A 26,295-nucleotide genomic window follows, 5' to 3' on the forward strand; every position below is an offset into this window, starting at 1 on the left:
ACAGATAACGTAAACTGGGACGATGTAAAAATAACTGTATTCGTTTGCTAGGGCTGCCATAATGAAGTATCATGGACTGGGTGGCTTGCACAACAGAAATAGCCTTCTAAATCAAGGCTAGAAATCCAAATCAAGATGTTGACAGGGTCATTGTTTCTGGAGGCTCTAAGGAAGAATCTGTTCAGGCCTCTCTCCTAGCGTCTGAAGGTTGCCAGCAACACAAGGCATTCCATGGTTTATGATTGGACCGTTCCATCCTCTGCCTCTGTCTTCACATGGCTTTCTTTCCTCTGTGTGTCTGTGTCCTGCTTCTTATAAGACACCAAGCACTGCATCAGGGCCCACTGTACTCCAATATGACCTCATCAACTTTATTGCATTCTGCAAAGACCCTACTTCCAAATAGAGTCACATTCACAGGTACCAGGGGTTAGGACTTGAGCATATCTTTTAGGGAATTCAGTTCAACCAGAAATAACAATACAACTGAATAGAATTTAGAGGAAGAGGAGGAAAAATGGAAGCACTATGAGAATGCCAACCAATATCCTCATCTTCATTTGGAAGGAGACAATAATGTTCCAAAATCCAAACACATAGGGCAGAGGTGTATGCGGCTAATTTTTCTGTGAACTCTTATATTTAGAGAATATGTGGTAAAGAAACATTTAAGCCTCAATGACTTCAGTTTATTTTTGTTCTTTTATAAAATAAATAAAATTTTAATATAATGCTTTCTGTTCTTTCAAACATTTTCTAGTGACTACTTATGTGGTCCAGTAAGCAATTCTGATACTAACTTCCTCCCTGACAACTATCAAAACCATCAGAAAGTACATGACTAAGCCAGAGCCTTAGTCATATTTGAAGCTCCCCAGCTAACAGCATGCCTGGTACATAGTTGCTGCTTTATAAATACTTGCTAAATTGGATTGTCTTGTTGCTAATTCTGCAGTGTTGTACCATGTAACATACAAGACCAATGCCTCCCAGCCCTCTGGAATCTTACATCTGTAGAGGTACATGCTGTCTAGTTTTCAAAGACTACATTTTCATTTCTCTTTTACACCCAACAGTCTAACTCTGGGAGATTAATTCCAGACATAGCTGAGGGGGAGACAGCACAGTTGTCCTCAGATGGGCTGACCCTGTACTGAAAGGAAAATGAATCCGTTCTCTCCGTGGGAAATGTATTTCGTGCCCCCTGCTCTAAAGTCCTATTCTCTGGCAAGATAGTAATTTCATCCAAGGACTGCAGAATCTGCTGGTTAAAAGCCAAGGGTGAATGGGTCAGCTCCTTGGCCTCAGCACCTTCCCTGCAGAGGGCATTGTTACTGCTGAAGAACGTAGCCAGGTTCAGAAATGGACACTGCTGCTGACAGAGGCAGCCAAGTGTGCTGGTACATTCATAGACCATCATCATCTTTGCACGCCCGCGGTCCTCCCTTCCCTCCCACACCAGCTCGCCTCCAACTTATTTGGAAGGCAGCAGAGGGCTACTCAGGGTTTAGTAAAGACACAGACAGCATGCACGTGTGGAACTGGCCTTAGCTATTATTAACAGTCTCTTGGGAAGGAGAACCAGGGCTGAATGCCTCTCGCCTCTGTCTGGTGTAAATGGCTCTCTCTTTCTCCTTCCCTATCTGTCTCTGTCTCTCTGTCTCTCTCTCTCTCTCTCTCTCTGTCTCTCTCTCTCTCTCTCTCATTTGCACCCCAGTGCAATCAATATTTCACTCCATCACAGATTCGGGACCTGACAGGCTGTGGTTGCCATTCCTGTGCTGACTCATCCATGGAGCCCATCACGGGCCAAGTGCTCCCTCTGGCCAGAAATGCTACTCAGTCGAATCTCCAACTCTGGCTTATCTTTGCTCCAGTTTCCTTTTTCCTTTTCCCCAGAATGTCATTTCAATCTCCTGCGCCTTATCACCCTGGGAGTCCCAGAGAGACATTAACACAGGCATGGAGGGTTGCAGGACACTGATGGAAGGTGGGCATGGAATAGCCTTGTCCCTTGTAAGTATCAAGAAGCAGCTGCTAATAAGAAGCACAAACGCTGGTGATCACGAGTGAAGTCTGGAGCCAAATAACACACTATAAATAGCTGCAACCCCTGAACAGCATATTCTGTGTCCAGGTTTGATTTGATTTCCTACTTTTATAACCTAAGAAGAACTGCAGGGGTGGAGAAAAATAAACACTCATTTAAATTCTTTCCTAGAATGTCAGCTGTCAGGTGATAGAGATTTCCAGCTGGCTGAACCTCAGAGATTACTGCTTTCAACGTCCTCTGTCCACAGAGGAGACAGAGGGATGCCAAGATAGCCTATGTCTCCAAGGTCTCACAGTGGACAGGGTACTGGGTTTCAGTCCAGGGCTATTTTCTTGCCAACCTCTTTGTGTACCACCATCCTAATTTTTATGCTGTTAAGTGCTTTACTCTTTGAGGTCTATGGTTTGGACCAGGTGGCTGATAGCAATGCCAACAGAGAGACCTGTTTAGGAACAGAAAGCATGCTTGCACCTGGTGATAGAAGATCACACTGCAGCCAGGGCCTCCGGGTAAGGGCAGAGACAGCCGGCAGGATAAACTGGGCTGGAGCTTCAGCAAAAAGGGCTCCTGGGGTTACAGGAGATGAGGCTCTCATCTACCTCTCTATTGCACATTGGTGGCAGAGGACAGACAAACGGACCTCACACTGGAGCTTTTGAAGAAGATAATGAGCAATTTGGCATTCTGCATCTTTAGGCCACAATGCAGCATGATTTCTTCTGAAAAGTTCTCCTTCCAGCCTTGTGGCAATCTCTGCAGAGAGTGTGTTTGGCTTCCATTAACTCTGCCCCCTTGGTTTGCAGTGAAGTGGGAGTGAGGGAAGGGGCGGTTGTGATAGGAAATAAGGGGAGATGAAGGGTAACAAGGTGGGGAAGTAAGTGGGGGGAGAGGATGGGGAGTAGGTTCGGGAAATGATGGGGTGTGAGGAGATGACGGGAAGTGAGGGAGCCAGCGCGGCTCTTGCGCTGTGATCCTGCAGAAACAACAGGGTTCCTCACACTAAAGTTCAGGGTTTCAGAGAATGCTGGCCCATGAACTAAGGGGACAAAGGGAGGACCATCCGGGGCTTAGCAAGCCAAACTACTACTCCAGGGCCTGTCAGCCCAGAGTTCTCCCAAGGAAGAACGTGGATATGCTATTTTGATGGAGTCGTGGCAGGAAGTAATAAACTGAGGGAGGAAAGAGAAGACCCCCCTAAGGTACCTTATTTGAGTCTGAAATCATAGGATCGTAGACTCAGAGTCAACAATCACCTTGGAGGCCATCTGCTGGTTCAGGGATCCTGTGTAAAAGTGTTTGCTCAATCAACCTTCTTTGAACCATTCCAAGAAAGGGCTCCTCTCCTCACAGATGAACCATTCCCTTCACAGAGCTCTAACTGCTAAAATATTCGTCATTATACAGAGTCAAAATGGGCTGCCCTATATACTCTAGCCTTTATTCTAATCCTTCCACGTGATTCTCAGAAGTCAAATTATTACACCTTCGTAACACAGTTCAGAGGCTGTGCGTGCATGCACCCGTGCGTATGTGTGTGTGTGTGTGTAGGGAGGGGGAACTCCCACATCATTTATACATATGATCTTGGCAATTATAAGCAATTAGCAAACCAGTGATGTATTCAGTTAGAGGTTATCAAGGACTAATTCAAAACTCCTATTTTTGCTTCATAGGTCTGTTTGAATTCATGATTCCTGAAACGATCCAAAGAAACAATCTCAACCAACTTTCCAAAGCTGACATTGGAAATCTTAAAACAAGCCTCAGCCTTTTCCCAAGATGTAACCCCCATCTTCAATATCTAGGGATTCTGCCTCGTCACTAAGCCCAGAACCTTCCAGCTTTTTCTTATGCCTTCTTCTCTTCCACCCTGATGCTGAGTCTGTTGGACCCCTCAGCGCTGAGACCCTGCCCTGGCTTCCAGGAGCAACACGGGTGTTCCTTAGCCTCCAGCCCTGGCCAGCTCCAGCCCCGGCTTCTCCTACCCACAGCACCCAGTTCAAGGTCCCCAAGCTGCTGGTTTGCGTCACCTGCCAAGCAACCTCTCAACATCCCACCCTCTGCCTTAGCAGCCCAGTTTCTTGCGGTGCTCTCCCCTCTCTCAGTGCATCTGAACTTGGCACTAGACCCCTAGCCTGAGCCTCTCTAGGGTGCATGTCCCAGCCACACCTCAGCCTGCTGTCCCCAGCTCTCTGCTCCTGAAGAGCCCCCCTTTCCCCCTAGGCACCTCACAGGAGCAGGCTGTTGGTCTGAAACTCTCTTTCTTGTGCAACAGCCACTCCTTCCCTTTACCATTCACCGACCTAACTCCTTGTCCTGGAGCCTCACTTTCTCTGCGACCCCTCCCCAAAGTTATCAGGCTGCAGCCCCTCCTTGATCTGCACTGGGGTGCCCTGTACCCCCTCCCAGGTCTCCCTGGACTGCCTCCATGGATTGATGGCCTCCATCAGGGAGGGGCCCCACCGTTGTCATTTGTGGCTGCTTCTCTTGCACCAAGCCTAGTACCTGGTCTGTAGGAAGTGCTCAGTGCACACTTCTGAGGAAATAAGTATCCCCTGGTGTACTGAATGCAGCTCAGATACCCACAGAGCCCTATAGCCATAATCCTAAAATTCCTTTCCATCCTTCTCTCCCACTCTGTCTCCTTGTACAGGCTACATGTCGCAGACCAACTGCTCTTCTCTCTTCCAACAGACTGGAACATTTCCACTATGAGACTCTTGCTCACAATAATATGTACTGCATATACGTACTATGCATATATAATATACTAATACATAATAATACTCAATCTTATACATTAACTTAATGTATAAAATTGAATGTATTATTTAATATACAATGTTTAATAATAAATTACTAAACAATGTTATTATACATGATACATTAATATAACAATATAGCAATATATTATACATAATATAATATAAAGTGATGTAATATCCATAAGATATTGATATAATAATATGTCACACATAAGCTATTATATAATAATGTGTTATAATCTAATAGTTTATCATTATTTATTACTGAGTATTCCCATATCATAATTAAATAAAGTGGTATGTGCACATGTGTGTGCATGTGTATGCATAAGAATAATACACAATACATCCTTTCTGGGCCAGCACTCTCCTGGACACTTTGCATTATTCCATTAATTCTCACAACAGCTGTGAGCTCAGGTGGTTTGTACCTTGCCCACCCCTACTGCTCAGTGAGAGTGGATCTCTTCCTCCTCCTCATGACCCTGGTCCGCCTTTATGCCCCTTTGGTGCTGAGCACACCTCTGAGTCTGTTCTCTTATACATCTATTAGGATACAAGTCTTAACTCCCTAATGCATGGGCCGTATATCAAAAGCCAGAGGTAATCCAGTTCAGATTGGATTACACATGGCCCCCACAACAAGCCCACACTTAGAGAATTGATATAGAAACAGGTGTGTGATTCATACATTTGCTAATTGTGTTCTGCTTGCAGACATTAACATGGCTAAATCTTTGGTATAGTCCTCAGACCCATTAGTTGAATGTCATCTATCCTGTTACTTTGCTCATGACATGGTAGTTCCACCAAAAATAGGACTTAAAACACAGGTCTGATGGGTGGTTGACATGGGAGGGGCTGGCTTCTCTCTCAACCTCCTAAAAAATGTCCCTATACTTCTTAGACTTACAGATGAAACACTGTTGCCTGGGACTGCACCACACCCCCAGTTGTGCCTCATCCCACAGTCATGGAGGGCCACCTCTGGTCCTGCCATCCTACTCCCTCAGGCCACTGGGAAGGGCAACAGAAATACCTTGGTCAGTAGCTCTCTCCCCCTGTGAGGAGCTCAAGGCCACCAACGGCCCTTCAGGCACACCACCATCCATACTAGCAACCTGTGCCTTTCTCTTCAAAGGGTTCAGCAAAGAACCCTCCTCCTCTCCTACCAGGAAGCAGGGTCAGCTGGAGGCATATGGGTACCGCAAGAAAACTAACATTTTAATGGAATTTGATACTATTCAATATCCATTCTGAGGAGGACCTGAATGTCCACTCCAGCTCTCTTCCTTCCTATCCCTTCCAGGCAAAGCTCAACTCCACACCACAGTCCCAAGCAATTCTGCTCAGGCCCCAGATTTATAGATCTAGTCTAGAAAACAAAACAAATTAAGGCCAGCAGGGAACTGGCTCTGCATTCTCTAGCAGGCACTTTAGCAGCACGTTGGAGGGGGAGGGGCTCCCCCTCACATTAAAGAAAACAGCCCAGGCTTCTTCCCAAGCACGTTGGGCAATCTGCCAGAGTCCAGTTCTGTAGGGGCATGCCCTTTCTCTCTTCCTCGTTACATTTTTAGGACCGTGATGGTGGTGATTGGAGGCCAGACTCCCCAAAAGCAGGGCCTGAGACCAGGATTAGTGTGCGTGTGATTTATTCAGGGTGGGGACAGCAGAGCAGGCAAAGGGAGCGACCACACCCTGGGCTGCAACACCACTGCTGCACGTTGTGGGGAGGAATCTGGAGTGAAAATTACTCATTGAACTTTGTCCTCTGTCAAAACAAGGGACCTGAGCTCTATTCTTCTTCCACCAGACAGCTGTTGCTAAAGTGCTCCCCATTCCCCCACTCCCAGACCCTGGTGGGACTGCACATGCAGGCAAATGTCTCCAGTCCCCCATGGGTATTCCATGGAAGCAAAGCACAAGGGCACAGGGCTGGGCACACAAGAACAAGTGGGGCCATGGGAACCTGGGCAGAGTACCAACAGTGGCCCCTGCTGTGGCCCATGCTGAGTGGCACTTTGGGCAGTTGCTGCCCAGCTAGGCCACTCCTTACTCTGGCTCTGCCAAGAATTGGGGATTAGTAACCTCATAGAATCCATTTATAATTTTGGCATCATCAGGTAACCAAGATGATCCTCAATCTTAATCTCCCTTTCTCTCTCTCTCTCTCTCTCTGCGCACAATGCATGCACACACACACACACACACACACACACACATTGTGACATGTGGAACATATGCAGACATACGTTCCTGACTGCCTCCGAGCACAGCAGAAGAGCAGTCAGCAAATGCTGGATTTCATCTGTCCTTGGCTTTGAGAAGACTCACCCAGGTGGGAGTCCCCTCCTTCCCACTCAGCATCTAATGTCCTTGTGCAACATCACGGCCCCCATGCTGCTGCTTCCTGCTCCCCTTTCTTAGTGCTTCTGTGTCTGTTTGCAAAAGAACATCTGTTTCCTGAATCCTGCTTCCTTTTGTCATGGACCTTGTGTCTTCCTCTGTATCCATAGGATTTATTTGTGAATCCTTTTCTGGAGAATGCACAATTTGTATACAAACCCTTCTCTAACCCTTCTCACAAGCTCCTGGAGGCTGGGTTCTTGGCCAACAAGGATTCGGATTCTCTGAAGTGCTGGTCCACACTTTATAAGGCAAAGAGCTACCTGTTCCTACTGATTTTTACAGTTTCTCCCAATTTTACTGTGGTCAAAGCCTGTGGGCTGGGTGGAGGCTACCTCACAGTCCCTACCCCTGAGACTTCACCTGACAATGGGCATTATAAAGATGCCACAGAGAATATAAGGAACATATTCTAGAAGCAGATGGCCATTGTTGAGTCCCATTCCTACCACTTGCTAGAGGAGGGAGTTAGCTCACTTTCCCCATCTGTCAAATGGGGGTAATAATAGTAACTACCCACCAAGTTCTTCTGAGAAAACAAGATCATACAAGATTAAGTGAACAACACAAAGTCTGGAGCACTGTTAGCATTCCAGAAATTAGTGGTGGTAGGCACTATACCAGCAGCTATTGTTATTATTGTGGGGATGGACCCAAAGAAGGACATTAGAGAAATTTCCTCTGGTGTTGCAAACCAAAACCAAATATCATTTTCTGGTTGTTGACACTAAGAACACCCAAATCCCAGGGGCAAGCTCTGCTCCTTTGGTCTTTTGCATGGTCTTTGGTCCTATAAGAAGGAGGTCCTCAGCACAGGGCAATACCCAATAACAACTCACTAACTGGATCTGCTTCAAGTGGAAGGAATTTGTGTGTGTAGCTGTGTGTTTGTGTTGGAATCAAAGTAGCGGAGACTAGCTTTGAGAATTGAAAATAGGGGCACCTGGGTGGGTTGGCCAGTTAAACATCCAACTCTTGGTTTCGGCTCAGGTCATGATCTCACAGTTCATGGCTTTGAGTCCCTCATTGGGTTCTGCACTGGCAGCACAGAGCCTGCTTGGGATTCTCTCTCCCTCTTTCTCTTTGGCCCTCCCCCACTTGTGCTGTCTCTGTCTCTGTCTCTCTTAAATAAATAAATAAATAAACTTAAGAAAATATTTTTTAAAAATAAAATTAAATTGAATAATATCGATTAACTTGATATTTCTCTGGATCTTAAGACAATGTATTAAAAGGCAGAATCAAGCTCAAATTGGCTAAAACCAAGAAAGAGTTCATACCTTTTAACATTATCTTCTCCCTACCCACCCACCCAAACTTTCTTTTGTTTTAACTTTTACTTGTGACTTATTTTAAGTTTACAAAAGAGTTATAAGAATAGCACCAAGAATTCTTCATACCTTCACCCAGTTATCAATTAACATTTTTCTGTATTTCCTTTATTACTCCTATCTAACTGCATATGTATATTTTTTCTGAACAATTTGAAAGTTAGTAGCAAACACCCTTTATCCCTAAATATTTCATCATGCATATTCTACCTGGGAAACCCAAAAGACCCCACCAAAAGGCTGCTAGAACTGATACATGAATTCAGCAAAGTCGCAGGGTACAAAACCAATGGACAGAAATCGGTTGCATCTCTATACACCAATAATGAAGTAACAGAAAAAGAAATCAAGAAACTGATCCCATTTACAATTGCACTGAGAACCATAAAATACCCAGCAATAAACCTAACCCAAGATGTAAAAGATCTGTATGCTGAAAACTATTGAAAACTTATGAAGGAAATTGAAGAAGACACAAAGAAATGGAAAAAAAACATTCCAGGCTCAAGGACTGGAAAAATAAATATTGTTAAAATGTCAATACTACCCAAAGCAATCTACACATTCAATGCAATCCCAATAAAAATTGCACTGGCATTCTTCTCAAAGCTAGAACAAACAATCCTAATATTTGTATGGAACCACAAAAGATCTCGAATAGCCAAAGTAATATTGAAGAAGAAAACCAAAGCACATCACAATCCCAGACTTTAGCCTCTACTACAAAGCTGTAATCATCGAGACAGTATGATATTGGCACATAAACAGACACATAGACCAATGGAATAGAATAATGAACCCAGAACTGGACCCACAAATGTATGGCCAACTAATCGTTGACAAAGCAGGGAAAGTATCCAATGGAAAAAAGACAGTCTCTTTAACAAATGGTGCTGGGAGAACTGGACAGCAGCATGGAGAAGAATGAAACTAGACCACTTTCTTACACGATACCCAAAAATTAACTCAAAATGGACCAAAGACCTAAATGTGAGACAAGAAATCATCAAAACACGAGAGGAGAAAGCAAGCAACAACTTCTTTGACCTCAGCCGCAGCAATTTCTTGCTCGACACATCTCCAAAGGCAAGGGAATTAAAAGCAAAAATAAACTACTGGGACCTCATCAAGATAAAAAGCATCTACAGACACATGAAAAGATGCTCAAAGTCACTCATCATCAGGGAAATACAAATCAAAACCACACTGAGATACCACCTCATGCCGGTCAGAGTGGCTAAAATTAACAATTCAGGAAACAACAGATGCTGGTGAGGACATGGAGAAACAGGAACCCTCTTGCACTGTTGGTGGAAATGCAAACTGGTGCAGCCACTCTGGAAAACAGTATGGAGGTTCCTCAAAAAATTAAAAATAGAACTACCCTGTGACCCAACAATAGCACTACTAGGAATTTATCCAAAGGATACAGGAGTGCTGATCCATAGGGGCGCATGTACTCCAATGTTTATAGGAGCGCTTTCAATAATAGCCAAATTATGGAAAGAGCCTAAATGTCCATCAACTGATGAAAGGGTAAAGAAGATGCGGTTCATATATACAATGGAATACTACTTAGCAATAAGAAAGAATGAAATCATGCCATTTGCAGCAATGTGGATGGAACTGGAAGGCATTTTGATAAGTGAAATAAGTCAGTCAGAGAAAGACAGATATCATATGTTTTCACTTATATGTGGAACTTGAGAAACTTAACAGAAGACCATGGGGAAGGGAAGGGGAAAAAATAATTACAAACAGAGAGGGAGGGAGGCAAACCATAAGAGACTGTTAAGTACAGAGAATAAACTGAGGGTTGATTGGGAGGGGGATGGTAGGGAAGAGGGGAAAATGGGTGATGGGCATTGAGGAGGGCACTTGTTCGGAGAAGCACTGGGTGTTGTACATAAGCGATGAACCACGGGAATCTACCCCCAAAACCAAGAGCACACTGTACAAATTGTATGTTAGCCAATTTGACAACAAATTATATTTAAAAAAAATATTTCATCATGCATTTTGTAAGAACAAGAATATCCTCTTACATAACCACAATAAAATTCTCAAATTCAAGTTATTTGACATCAATACAATACTATGACCTAATTAGCAATACATATTCTATTTTCATCAGTTGTTCCATTAACATCCTTTATGGATATTTTTTCCCGGATTTAGGATACAAACAGGACCACATGTTGCATGTACTTGTCATGTCCTTTTTCCCTTTTCATATAGAACAGGTCCTTATCCCTTTTGCCCTTCAAGATACTGATATTTTTCAGCTTTATTGAGGCATAACTGAAAATACTGATCTTTTTGAAAATATGGACCATTTTCTTTTGGAAAATGCCTTCAGTTTGATCCTGTATAATATGTTCTTGTGATTAGATTTAGATTAGGCATTTCTGGCAGGTGTACTACTCGAGTGTTGTGTTCTCAATGGATCCCATAGGGAGGGACCTAATATCAGTCTCATTATTGCAAATGGTAACTTTCTCATTGGTAGGGTGGTACCTAATCATTTTCTCAAAGAAGAAACCAAATGTGGTTTAAAGATGTGAGTCATCCATCAATAAATTTATAAATTTAACAAATCTTCCAAAATGTACTAATAATTTTCCTTCCTTCAGAAATAAACAAGCAGATTCACTCAAAATAAACAAGCAAGCATAACCCTGGAAAAAAAATCTAAAATGGAAGAAAAATGAGGAGGGATTGGTCTCCCCCCGTTCTTAAAACGCATCAGAAAGCCTTGGTAATTAATACAGAAGGGCACATGAATAGACATACAGCCCAATGGAACAGAAGAGAACACAGAGAAATAGACTCAAATGTATGCAGGGCATTAATATATGACAAATATGGGTACTGTAATCAGTGGGTAAAGATGGACTTTGTAATAAACAGCACTGGGACAAGTGGATAGCCAGTAGGGAAAAGGCAAAGTTGGAACCATACTACACCTAGTACATCAAGGTAAAGTCTGATGGGTCAAAGTTTTAAATGTAAAAAATAAAACTATGTAAATATTACCAGCAGGCATTCTACAACTATGCTGGATCTCATCCACTTCCCGCCCCCACCCCATAGAGTGGAGATCCACTCACCCTCCCTATTCTCTGCTGGAAGGCTGCCCCATGTGGATGACCCCAGCAGGATCCTGCACCCTCTGGCCAATGGGGAGCCATGAGAAGACACAGGAAGTCATGAAGGAAATGAGGGCAAGATATTCACTTCCTGACTTCCGCTGTTTCCCCAACAGACACAAGTGCTCTTCTCTAGTTGGCCTGGTCTACACAGCTCTCTTTCCCTCCAGGCTACAATAACTTCTTTGCTCCTCACCCTCTGGAGACCAGGGTGATGACACCTCTGTTGTCCCTAGGCCCAGATTCTTGCATCACCCTTTGGAGGTCCCTAAATCTTGCCCACAACCTTGTAACTAATCCCTTTGTATATCCATTTGTATATCACTCTTGAATTATCCTGATTGGGACTCTGATTGGAACTCTGATTGGTAGGATAACCTTGGAGTAGATTGGCATATCTAACTATGTCACAAACTCTAGAAATAAATAAATAAATACCCATAATTGTAACTGGAAACAATAACAACTTCTACATAAAAAAATATAATCAACGCACAACACAAAGCAAAAAGACAACAACTAGGGGAAATATTTGCAGCTCATGACACAAAAAAGTGTTTTTCTCCAAAATATGTGAAGAGCTCCCAGAGAGGACAAAGAGTAAGATCACAAGGCCAACAAAAGAATGGGCAAAGGTCACAGACAGTTCACAGAATAAGAAATCCAAATCGTACTAAATACTTGTGAGCCAGACACAAAAATCAAAACTCCACTAGGGTAAAATTCTTCCTTGGTCAGATGGGAAAAGTTCTGGAAGTTTGACAAAACACCCTGTTAGTTAGGTGCTAGGGAAGTAGGTGTTCACTCTCAGTGGGAACGCCAAATGGTGCAGCCCCTACTGGGGATATAACCATCAAAATTTCAAATGCACTTTCCCTTTGACCCAGCGCCCCTGCTCCTGGGGTTATATTTGATCAGTGTGAACTGACAGCTGATAAGATTATTCCTTACAGCATTGTGTGTGATACTAAAAAAACATGGAAACCACCCAAGTGTCCATGTCTGAGGAACTGCTACATAAACCTATGATTTATTCACATGATGGAATAGTCTATAACTGTAAAAAATATTTTTTTAAATGAGGACTCTTCCTGTGAACTAACATCAAAATATCTCCTGGACACACCATTAAGTAAAAACAAAAAAGTTCCTAAATATGGTACAATCTGGTATGCCAACTTTGAGGTAAGAAAGTAGGAAACAGGTACATCATTTCCATGTTCTTGTGTTGGCATAAAGATGCAATGAAGGATAACAAAGAGACAAATGATCACAGAGACTTGGGGTGGAGGCAGGAGCATGTGGCTGGGCATAGGATTTTCTCAGGGTCTACCCTCCCCACTGGTTCCATTTTTGAACAATATGAATGTGATGCCTATTCTAAAAGATGAAGAAGATAAAAGAGGAGGGAGCAGATGACAGATGGAGAAAATGAAAAAGAAGAACAGAAAGAAGACAAAAACAAAGGAGATGAACATGGGGTTGGAGAAGTAGACCATGTTGCTTGGGACTGAGGGCTGGGTGAACTCTGCTCCCTGTTTCTTGGGTTTTAAGAGCTGCAGACAGGGGGCCAGAGGTAAAGAACATGGGCTTGGGAATAAAACAGACCCTTGTTTGAACCTTGGTGCTCCTGCCTTCTTGCCGGACAGATGGCTCCACCTCTGTGAGCCACAGTGTGCATAATGGGTGAGTGAGGAGAGTAGTACTGACTTCATACTGTTACAAGGACTGAATCAGGTAATATATGCCCATAGAAAGTGCTGGCTCACAGGAAATACGAGACATTATTATTTTCATAGCTTTCAGGCAGCTATGTTGAAAGGTAAGAATTTAATTGCCCATGTAAACTCTTTTTACCGAAAATTCTCCCAGGAAAATGAAATTACTGTCTTCCAAATAAATACCGAGACTTCTATTTTGAGATGCATTGCTGAGGGCTTTTTGCTCTGCTGTGGTGCCATCATTTAATTAGCCTCCATTAAGGATACAAAATGTCAAGGCACATGCTTTATTCTCAACAAAGGCAGCCTTGGGTTTTCCCCTCTCTTTCCATTCTTCTTTCCCCTCGATCTTCTCTGTTCATTTCATCTCTTCTCCTCCTCCGTTTTCTCTTCTACTTTTGCCTCCCTTCTTCTGGGCCTCTGTAGTCACAGACAACATGGATGTTAAAAAAGGAAGCGACCTTAGGAGACCAAAGGTTCAATCCACTCATGTTGCAAAGTCCAGAGAGAATAAGGGTTCACCCATGGTGCACAAAGTGGGAAGAGGGGAGGTGGCAGGGAGGAGTCCACCCATGCTGGTGCCTACCTGTACTGTCCCCTCTCCAATGCCTTGTCTCGGCCATTGATCTAGTTCTGAGGAGCAGGAGAGCCTGGCAGTCATCAACTCTCTTTCCAGTGCATTGTTGATGGCATTGACTTTATGCCTTAGAGCATAACCTTTGTAAGTTTCCAAAAACACATGCTGTTGCAGATCAGAAGGCTTTTCTCCCAAGACTATCATCTCTGAGTTTCCTTTTTCTTTGCTATGTCTTTTAAAAAATTATCAAAGGGATACATGTACACAGTTAAAATAAAAAAGAATAAACTTGTGATGAAAAATGTTACTTTGAACTCTTCACTATTCTAGTATTTGCAGCTATAATTCTAAATAATATGATTAGATCATTATTTCTTGGTTTATTGATTTTAGACATTATCCACTGACTTCCTGTTATGAAAACTGGGCATTCTGTGTCTTGCATCACCTTGGCTCTCAGTCTCCAGTTCCACCACCTCCACCTTCTTCCTGTTGGCCAGATTGGTAGTCTGCATTTATAATATTATGACCAGGAACTGTGATTTAGTTCACTCCTTATACAACTTTTTAAGGATTTATATATCTAATAATAGCTATCACTTTTAGAGCCAATCATTTTTTTTTGTTTGCTTTGTCTGTTAATTCTTCTGAAAATCCTCAACGAATTATGAAAACCTGAATATTACTGCTGACCCACATAACCAAACATATCAGGTATCTATCTTACCTATTCTAGTTTTGTTTTTTGTTTTGTTTTGTTTCTTGTTTTTGTGGGGGATTTTTTTGTTTGTTTGTTTTTTGTTTTTTGTTTTTTGGCTACATCTCTCCTAAACCGTCAGTCCTCCGACCTCAGTCTGGACCAGGAGTATCAGTCTGGTTTCAGATTGTCTTCAGCTACATCTCTCCTAAACCGCCAGTCCTCCAACCTCAGTCTGGACCAGGAGCATCAGTCTGGTTTCAGATTATCTTCTCTGGAATGCACCCCCTCCTCATTCTTGGTGCACCCTGTTTCCGTAGCACACTCTCTAATAGTGCTCATGAAATTGTGCATGAGAGGTCAATATTTTTATTTCCTTATTTTTTTAATTTGAGAGAGAGAAAGAGAGAGAGAGAGCAGGGGAAGGAACAGAAGGAGAGGGAGAGAGAGAATCTCAAGCAGGCTCCACACCCAGTGCCAAGCCTGACGTGGGGCTTGATCTCATGTGAGATCATGACCTGAACTGAAATCAAGAGTTGAACGTTCAACAGACTGAGCCACCCAAGCACCCCAAGAGGTCAATATTTTTAGACCATGCATATCTGGCAAATGTCTTTATTCTACCCTCCCTATAGAATGATAAATTGGCAGGTTGAGAATCATCTCTCCCTAGTCCTCTGGCTTCATGGTTTTTCAGAAGCCCCATAAAACTTGGATTTTCTTGCCTTTGTATGTGACTTTCCCCCCCCGCCCCCCTTCTAGAAACATTTAGGATCTTTTCTTACTGGTGTTTTAATATTTCAGCAATGTGTCTTAGTTAGGGTGTTTTTTTCATTCATTTTGTTGGTTATTTTGTGGACCTTTCCACCTAGAAATCTATGTATTTCATAGTTGAACTGTATGTTTAAGATTTGTGCATTTTATTTGTTCCACCTTAATAAAATTTCAAGAACCAGGAAGGAGGAGCCTATTTTGGAGCTCAAAAGCTAAAATGTGAACTCTCTGTACCTGTGTTCCCTCTCTTGAGGCAATAGATGCTTCTAGAAGAGCGGGCAAAGGCAATAACTGTGTTTACCAAAAGTAGGATCACAGAATTGTCTTGCCTCCTTTACCTAGCTGAGTCCTTATAGTTGTCCTCTCAGGTATGTGGGTGTTATTACCCCCATTTTAGTGATGAGAAAATCAAGATTCAGAACATTTAAGTAAACTTCCATTAAAATCTCACTGCTAACTTACATTTCAACCTGACTTGGATTCTTCCTGACCACAAAGAGCACATTCTTTGCTTTTTGATTGTTTTTGTTTTTGTTTTGTTTTGTTTTGGTAAATGTTAAGCCTCCATTTGAGATTGTTAAGAATGTGCCAAAACTTCATAAATTTTATGCTCCCTATGTTAATTTCCTATCCATTTAGAAATATTCAATATCCTGAAAATAACATTAATAGACAGAAATAAATATAAAAGATTCTATGGAGAAATTTTAGTCAATTCTGTTTTTTCTGGAACTCAAAGACATTCACTGAATGTATTTTTTTTCCTGCCATTCTGGTACATATAAGGAAGTGCTAATCACTGAAGCACGTAAAATGAATCTATGTGAAACATATATAATAATGCATTTTGTATGTTTAGGTGTTTTTACAAATAAGGTTTACAAAGGAATATGATGACATAAATTATCATTTTATTATAAACATAATTTATAAATCATAAATAAGCAGCAATTTTGGAAGACTATTGAATCTTGGGGAGTATATGATACTTTTATTCCTTATTGAATCTGTAATATTTAAAATGAAATTGAAGGTAGACAGATAACATTATTTGGACAACCTTTCCATGGCCTGTGGAAGTCCATCTCACCATCAGCCTGTCTACATTTCCTGAGGTGCGTTTTCATGGGTCACTTCCAGATCCATGCCACTGCCTCCAACAGAAAATTCAGTGCCACGGTTTCCTTGCAATCCTCATGTGCTCAACCTTCTCTGTACCATATCCAACAGATGCAGAATTCAGCCTCTCTTCCTTTACCACAGAGACCAACTAACAGGAGACATTTGAGAATTTGGCACATTTTCCTAAAGGTTTGGAAAACCTTATGTTACAAAAAAACACCAAAAATCTTTGTTTGCTTACTTTTTTCTTCATTTTTACATACAACAAACTCCATTTATTATTTTTTTATTGAGGTATAATTGACCTATAACATTATGTTAGTTTTAGCTGTACAACATTAATGATTCAATACATGTATACATTATGAAATGATCACCACAATAAAGTCTAGTGAAAGAGATTCATCACCATACAGTTACAATTGTTTTTCCTGTGATGAGAACTTCTAAGATCTACTCTCTTACCAGCTTTCAAATATACGATACTGTATTATCAACTATATGGTCCCAATGTTGTCCATTACATCCCCATGACTTATTTATTTAATGACCACCTTTGCCCACTTTGCACACGTCCCCCTAACAACCCTCACTTCTGGCAACCACCAGTCTGTTCTCTGTACCTATGAGTCAGTTTCCTAATATTTTCTTTTTCTTTCTTTCTTTCTTTCTTTCTTTCTTTCTTTCTTTCTTTCTATTCTGCATATAAGTGAGATCATATAGTATGTGTGTTTTTCTGTCTGGCTTATTTCACTTAGCACAACACCCTCTAAGTCTATCCATGTTGTTGCAAATGGCAAGATTTCCTTCTTTTTTACGGCTGAATAATATTCTCGTGTGTGTGTGTGTATGATATGTACAAATATACATGATATATACACACATATCATACAAATATCAAATATATATGATATTTTCTTTATTCATTCATCCACGGATTAATTAAAAGTTCATGTCCTTAATTAAGATTCTGGAGTGCTCCCCTGAGGAATTATAAAAGGGGTCAGAGAGGAAAGAAGGAAGGATAGGCCACCAGCTGCTAAAAGGAGATGTCTGTGTGCACCTGGTATCACATTCCAGACTTGAAATTATTTTGCTTTCCATTTTCTCTCTTTCTGCACTCTTAGGGAGATGCTCAGTCTCAATCTCCCAAGTAAACTCAAATGAAAATCTAAGCTCCCTGAGGCCAGCAAAAAGTATTTTAAGATTGTTTTGTTTCTCCCATACAATAGCTTTTTAATTGACTAAAAGGCATCTCATTATCCTGCCCATTTGATTCTAAGATGATATTTTATCGGCACTGACCACTTCTCCATAACCACAGAGGCAGAAAGAGTATTGCTGTTGGACATGTTTCCTTTAAAAAAAAACATTTATTTGGAGGACGACCTGGCACTCCTTCCTGTAAACATGATGAGTAAAAAACAGTCAGCTGGATCCCTGTGGGGTTTCCCCATCAGACAGGTTATGATCCTTCTAGCAGACTCCCAGTTAATCTACCTATTTCTTTTTCATTTCAGTGGTACAAAAGTAAATTAAGCATTTCGCTTTCCCTGGTGACAAAGAGGCCTCAAATGAAGAAGGACTACTCATTGCCATCATAGAAATCTGGAGAAAATTGAGGTAAATATTTCCCTGACAAATGAAATCTTCAATTGGATTCTCTTTCCACAATTAAATTTTCTAGCTTAGCCGCCTGGTTTGCTATGCAGTGATTAATGCATTAAACCAATTAAACTCTAAGTAACTCTTCACATTTGTTTCCCTATTGTTTTTAGAAGCCCGCACACAGAATGAGTCTGAACCAAAGGTGTAATTTATTTGTCTGCAATCTTGAGTCAGTGAGTTCCCTCAGGGTATCTTTCAACTGGTTCTTTCTTAATCTCAATGGAGTTTGTTTTTTTTTTCTTCAAAATATGTGATGTATTTAGAAACAGGTTACTCAGCACAGAACCCAAGGCGTTCCATGTTTTCTATTTCAGAATTCACCCACATGACTTAAGAAACTTCAAAACTATGTACTCTATGCTTTTACAGGTCTGATTTGGTACGCAGTGGTGAGTGTCGTTACTGTGCCTCTTTTATCACAGAAATCAGAAACAGCCACCCTCTCTAAATGTGCCTGTCATTATTGGAAAGGTAAATCGAGAATACAGGAGAGGCAGACTTCACCCACCCTTTCAAGTCTATTAAACTTCTTTTAAAGTTTTTATTTTAATTCCAGTTAACATAAGCTGTTATGTTAGCTTCAGATGTACAACATAATGATTCAACAATTCCATACACCACCCAATACTCATTACAAATGCACTCCTTAATCCCTATCACCTATTTCACCTATTCCCCCTCCCCACCTCCCCTATGGTAACCATGAGACTGTTCTCTATAATTACGAGTCTGTTTCTTGCTTTCTCTCTCTCTCTCTCTCTCCCCCCTCTTTGCTTGTTTGTTTTCTTTATTAAATTCCATATATAAGTGAAATCATATGGTATTTATCTTTCTCTTGTCTGACATATTTTGCTTAGCATTATACTCTCTAGCTCCATCCATTTTGTTGCAAATGGCAAGATTTCATTCTTTTTTATGGCTGATTAATATTCCATTGTATATATAAACCACATCTTTATCCATCCATCAATCGATGGCCACTTGGGCTGATTCCATATCTTGGCTATTGTAAATAATGCTGCACTAAACACAAGGATGCATGTTTGAGTTAGTGTTCTGGCATTCTTTGGGTAAATACCCAGTGGTCAGTTGCTGGATTGTAAGGTAGTTTTATTTTTAACTTTTTGAGAAACCTCCATACCGTTTTCCACAATGGCTGCACCAGTTTACATTCCCACCCTACAGTGCACAATTGTTCCTTTTTCTCTATATCATCACCAACACCTGTTATTTATTGTTTTGTTGATTTTAGTCATTCTGACAGGTGTGAGGTGATTTCTTATTGTAGTTTTGATTTGCACTTCCCTGACAATAAGTGATGATGAACATCTTTTCATGTGTCTGTTGGCCATCTGTATGTCTTGTTTGGAGAAATGCCTGTTCGTGTCTTCTGCCCATTTTTTAGTTAAATCATTTGTTTCCTGGATGTTGAATTGTGTAAGTTCTTTATATGTTTTGTATACTAACCCTTTATCAGATATGTCATTTGCAAATATTTTCTCCCATTCCATAGGTTGCCTTTTAGTTTTATTGGTTGTATTCTTTGCTGTACAGAAGCGTTTTATTTTGATGTAACTCCAGTAGTTTAGTTTTGCTTTTGTTTCCCTTACCTCAGGAGACATTATCTAGAAAGAAGTTGCTACAGCCAATGTCAACAAAGTTACTGCTTGTGTTCTTTTCTAGGACTTTTATGGTTTCCAGTGTCACATTTAGGTATTTATTCCATTTTGCATTTTTTGTGTATGGTGTAAGAAAGTGGTCCAGTTTCATTCCTTTGCATGTTGCTGTTTGGTTTTCCCCACACCATTTGTTGAAGTCTTTTTTCCATTAGATATTCTTTCCTGCTTGTCAAAGATTAATTGACTGCATGCTTGTGGATTTATTTCTGGATTTTCTATTCTGTTCTATTGATCTGTGTGTCTATTTTTGTACCAGTACCATACTGTTTTGATTACTCCGGCTATGTAATATAACGTGAAGTCTAGAATTGTGATGCTTCCAGCTTTGCCTTTCTCTTTCAAGATTACTTTGACTATGAGAGGTCTTTTGTGGTTCCGTACAAATTTTAGGATTGTTTATTCTAGTAATTTGAAAAATGCTATTGGCATTTTGTTAGGAATTGTATTAAATGTGTACATTGCTTTGGGTAGTATAGATATTTTAACAGTATTTGTTCTTTCAATCCATGAGCATGGCATGTCTTTACATTTCTTTGTGTCCTCTCTTCAATTTCTTTCCTCAGTGTTTTATAGTTTTCAGAGTATAGGTCATTCACCTTTTTGGTTAGCTTTATTCCTAGGCATCTTATTATTTCTGGTACAGTTGCAAATGGGATTGTTTTCTTAATTTCTCTTTCTGCTGCTTCATTATTGGTGTATAGAAATGCAACAGATTTCTGTAGGTTGATTTTGTATCCTGTGACTTTACTAAATTCATGTGTCAGTTCTAGCAGTGTTTTGATGGAATCTTTAGGGTTTCCTATATAGAGTATCATGTCATCCACAAATAGTGAAAGTTTTGCTTCTTTATTACTAATTTGGATGCCTTTTATTTCTTTTTGTTGTCTGATTGTTGTGGCTAGGACTGCCAGTACCATGTTGAATAAAAATGGTGAGGGTGGACATCCTTGTCTTGTTCCTGACCTTAGGGAAAAAGCTTTCAGTTTTTCCCCATTAAGGATGATTTAGCTGTGGATTTTAAATCTATTAAACTTTATGGCACAGCAGCATTAAATAATATCTTATATAAAGTTCAAAAAAAGTTTTCTTCCTAAACATTTATTTAGCTTTTGGCCTTAGGCTAAAAGAAAATCAAAAATACATATAACTATTAGAACCCAGATACAAGACCACACTTTTTTCTCAGACCAACAACTCTTCTAGAATATTCATGAAACTCTATGGTGCATGGCTGAAAAGACACCAGAACTCAAGCTTCAGATGTGCTACTACTTAACATGTAACAGTGGGTGAGTTACTGACCCTGTCTGGGCCTCAGTTTCCTGATGTATGAAATGAGGATAATACCTGGTCAGCCTGCCTCACAAAGTTGTGTTTGAGTTCAAATGATTTAAAGCCTGTGGAGGCCCTTTACAGTGTGTGAGGTTGTCCTGCCACAGGGCATTGTTGTGTGGCTTTAAAAGAAAAGATGTTTACTTATTTATATTGAGAGAGAAAGAAAGCGCATGCATGCGGTGGGGGGAGGGGCAGAGAGAGAGAGAGAGAGGAAGAGAGGGAATCCCAAGCAGGCTCCACACCACCAGCACAAAGCCTGATGTAAGCTCAAATGCACAAACCGTAAGACCAGGATCTGAGCTGAAATCAAGCATCAGATGCCCAACCAAATGAGCCACGCAGGCGTCCCTGTGTGGCTTTTTATTATTGATCTTAAAGTCAACTTAGAGAGGTCTGCAAAAGGACCATGTGGTACAGGGGGAAATTGTCAGAATGCGTAACATTTTATTCTCAATATTTAATTTCTCTTTTTGTACGTATTTATGGAGTATGTGATTTGTGTGTGTTTGATGGTAGATTGGCTTGCTCAGCATCCATTCCAACCTTTTTTCTGATTTGTCTTCCTGATTGCAAAGGCTGGAAAGCCGAAAAACTATGCTTCCCAGACCACTCATGGCTAAGGCTCCAGAGGCAATTTATTTACCTTTGTGTATTGCCCACGGTTCTCATTTCTGTAAACTTGATCCGTTCACATCTGCCCTACATGCATATACTGAACAAGCCTTATCCTGGACAACCTGCTTGAGTCACCTCATCTTGGCCTCCTGCCTCCATAGTAGTGGCCCCCACCCTCCCTACACACACCAGGAGGGCTCTTTGTGGGGTGGGGAGTGCTTTCCAAATACAAACCAGCCAATCAGAGCCCATGCCCCAACCAGCTTCTCTGTGGGCTAGCACACTTCAGCCACTGTCCACCTGCTCTAATCACCCCAGGGTCTGGTGCCAGACAGCCAGGTATAGCTCCTATGCCCCAGAGCATGCTGAAATTTTTCAAACTAGTCAATCCTAAGCCTGCTTACTCCACCTCATCTATTATTTCCTGCAGAAACCCCAAGAAAGACTCTAATTCACATTTCCCCTCTCTTCCTCTGCCTCTTGGATGACCCTGGTGCTTCTAGTGTAGCCCTGAATGATGTGCGCATCGCTTGGGATCTGTGAGATATAAGCTATCCTTTCGATGGCAACCATTTCTTGATCTGTTGGCCTCACCCTACCTCAGGTTTTCTATCAATATGCTGTATTTTCAAACATGTTGCAGAGCAGCTGAACTCACCAGAGACTTGTATTTGGAAGATTAAGAGAGGAGGTGGGGTATCCATTTGCTGAGTCACCCAGGTGCACAGCCCTGGAGCTACAAGTTTGGCAGCAACTCTCTGATCTCTGCTTTGCAGCTAAGGCACTCAGTTCCTGGAGCCAGGAGACCGTGAGTGTGCCTCCTAACCCCACAGTGCCCCGAGTGGCAAAGGTAGGAGCTCCCTTGTCAGGCTGGGTCTGCAGTGTGTTCCTGGGGGCCAAGGTTTTACAGTAAAACCTTGGTTTGTGAGCATAATTCATTCCAGAAACATGCTTGGAATCCAAAGCACTTGTATATCAAACTGAATTTCCCCGTAAGAAATAATAGAAACTCAGACGATTCATTCCACAACCCAAAAAATATTAATATCAAAATGATTACAATACTGTAACATAATACAAAATATAAAGAAAAATAAATTAATTAACCTGCATTTACCTTTGAAAACCTTCATGCTGGTGTGAGGGAGACAAGAGAGAGAAGAGTTATTGTGTAGGACGACTTTCACTGTCACTAATGAAATCACTGCTGACTATTGGCTCAATGGAATCTTTTTCTGCATGGGGGCCATTGTATATGCTCTAATGGATGTTGACTACAGTACAGTATGAATAAACTCTTGTCATATACTGTATTTAATGTAACTGGCAATAAGGGATCAGAGGAAAGGGTCTATATCTGCAGGCAGACTGACTCAGATTGGAGCAAAGCATTCCTAAGCTTCCTCTTGTCTGGAAAAGCAAAGGACTGTCCATAGGTGCTTTGAAGTGACAAAAAATACACTAGTGCCAGTTGTGGACACCTTCCAACATTCTGAAAAATCACTGATTTCTGCCAAATACTGTGGCCTGAGACCAAGCATCCGAGCATGGGAGACAGTCACCCACAATCCCACAGCAAGAGAGAGAAGTACCATTTGCTTAGTTGTGATCATGTGACATGATTCAGTGTCATTTACCACTCATACTGCAAGACATCGCTTGTTTATCAAGTTAAAATTTATTAGAAACGTTTGCTTGTCTTACGGAACATTCACAGAACAAGCTACTCGAAATCCAAGGTTTCACTGTATTAGCTATAATGGGGGATGGAAATAGTGAGGGAGTGGTTATTGAGAAGTAAAGGGAACTCTAAAAACATTAGGAGACACAGATATAAGAAGCAGCAATACCTCTAGAGCTGAAAGAGAATGTCCAAGGAAGAACTATGCCCCAACCTTGAGCTGGGATCCAAGACCTGCTAGTGAGGTCATGGCTGTGGCTCAGTCAATAGCATACAAGTTGCTGTGGTGTCTGGCCAGTGGAACTTGCTGGAAATCTGTCCTCTAAAGTACTCCCAGAAAGCTGTTCCTGGGAGGTATCTCAAGGGACTTCCACTACAAACCTTCCTGAAGGGAGTGCCAGGAAATTTTGCTGACCTCCAAGTGCTCCTGGCTATCCTGCATTGCAGGCCACAGATTCAGCTCCAGGATCACAAAGCAGCTCAAGGAAGGGAAGATTTGGTGAACAGAAGTATTGAGTCAATCATTGATAACAGTCCACCCCTTTGGCTACTTGGCTTCTAGATGCATTTTTTTTAACACACATGTGTTAAAATGTGTACTCACCCCTTTCCCAAATGAGGAGGCACAATGGCCATTGTACCCATCACTGGCTATGTTAATTACTTCTCCAATTCAGCCATAGTCCCACCGAATATTCTGTCACCTAAAGACTAAATGATAAAGTGTATTCATATATAAAATAATAATGGAAGGGGAAGAGAGAAGAAAAAGACTATCATACACACATAAAGACATACACAGAAAAGCAAAGAGAAAATAGGCAGAGCTACTTCAGTCCCCCTTAATGTAACTGGTCACAAGGCTGTCACTGTTATCTGTGGCTTCCTTCTTCCACCTCCCATTCCATATTTCCCTTGCCCTTAGCCAGAACTTCAACTGGTTGTTTAAGTCATAACCTGGTAAAGTGATGCAAAACTTCATTGGCAAAATGGTCTGAATCTTAAATAGTTATTTTCCCCTTTTTCGTGGGGGAGAAGGAAAGGTCTGCAGTTTTCTATAAACCTCACTACTAGGCATGTAAATATTTAGAGTTACCCTAGGAATCCCTGGGTTCCAGATACCATCCCCATTGCCCTACTGGGTAGCAGCAACACGTTCTCCCCTTATTTATTGGGATTGATCACTCAAGCCAGTAGAATGACTTTTTCTACCCAGTGATTAGTGATATAATAAACCCAGAATAGCCCTGTGGCAGTCTCATGCAATTCATTGAAACCACTGTGGTGTCCAATAGTGGAAGCATTACCCCTTGGAGTAATATCTCCAGACTAGCAGAGCACAAAGATGCTGGCTAGGATAAGAACATTCCTGTGAGTGGGTTATTAATGACAATGGGGAGAAGAACAACCCTTCTTCTATTTCTTGAATCCTAGATCCGTGGATCTTAGCAAAGGAGAAACATCCTTTAAGACAGAATTCCATTCTTCAATCTGTTGTGTCCCAGCAAGCATTCTAACAGAGTCTTCTTTAAGCAATTCCACGTTTCAGTTAAGCTAGCTGGCTGCTTCCAGGTGATGGAGTGAGTATATGGGCAATTTCATGACATGAGACCATTTCCACACTTCCCTCGTGAAGTGAGTTCCTTGATCAGAAGCAATGCTGTGCAGATTACCGTGACACTGAACAAGGCATTCCAGAGTCCACAGCGGCAGCCCTGGCAGAGGCAATACAGAAAGGTGAGTCATATCTATATGCAGAATATGTTGTCTATTCCTGTGAGGATGAATCTCTGCTCCTTCCATGATGCAAGAGCACCAATGCAATCTCCCTGTCCCCAGATGGCTAGCTAGTCTCCCCCAGGAAGATACCATACTGGGGACTTAGTGTTGGTCTCTGCTGCTGGTATATTGGACACTTAGAAAAGTTCCAGGCTTTCTAACATGGAGGCAAGCAATCCAGTGGAGTCTTCCTGATCCCACAACTGTTTGACTGAGATAGAGGTAGGAGCTCCCTTGCCAGATGAATCCTACAGTGTTTTCTAGGAATCTTTTCTTGGATCTTATAACCTATTCTTCCAGATATTTCTAAGTATCTAATTTCTTGTATTAAATCCTTTATGTTTAACTTTTTCTCTTATCTGTAATTAAACCCTGTGTGTTACAATGCTTTATAATTAATATATTTGTATGATTGTATATGAATATATTTGATATGTCTGATGAATTTTTTAACTAATGGATATACATGATTTAAATATTTTTAAAGACTTAACTAGAGGGCATGCAACGGTCCCTTGTGGACATAAAATTTTACAGGACTCCTGGAACACTGTAATAGTTACCAGAGGGTTATCTGACCCAATCTCAAATTTGCTTTAGGCTAATGAAGCATGTAGCATAGCCCTCTGCCATGCCCACATGCTCATGTGCCCTCTGACACAGGTGTGGGCAGTTGTTTGAACATGGTGCCCTCGTAAGGACAAGTACCTTGAAATGGCTTCTGCTGCTGCTGTTCCTGCCTCTTCTTCTTCTTTATCTTCATCTTCTTCTTCCTCCTTCTCCTTCCTCTTCCCCTTCTCCTTCTTCTTTTTCCCAATCACACTTAGGTCAAATTCCTTTACCTATGCCTAAACTATGTATATCAAACAGATGCTTTAACCTTTGTGATTTTAATGAATGGTACCAAAAAGCTCCATTGGGTCTAAATCAAGCTTTTAATGTC

The 26,295-nt window shown here is 41.4% G+C and overlaps 1 long non-coding RNA gene across 1 annotated transcript in view; it reads right to left on the reverse strand.

The window, feature by feature from the left end:
- The window catches only part of LOC147580802 (uncharacterized), a 103,096-nt gene that overhangs the window by 40,370 nt on the left and 36,431 nt on the right, over window positions 1-26,295 (reverse strand). The gene's annotated exons all lie outside the window — the stretch shown is intronic.

Source organism: Puma concolor, chromosome B2 (genome assembly GCF_028749965.1).
Source record: "Puma concolor isolate L17-30 chromosome B2, mPumCon1.1.hap2, whole genome shotgun sequence".
In the NCBI taxonomy this organism is placed as follows: domain Eukaryota; kingdom Metazoa; phylum Chordata; class Mammalia; order Carnivora; family Felidae; genus Puma; species Puma concolor.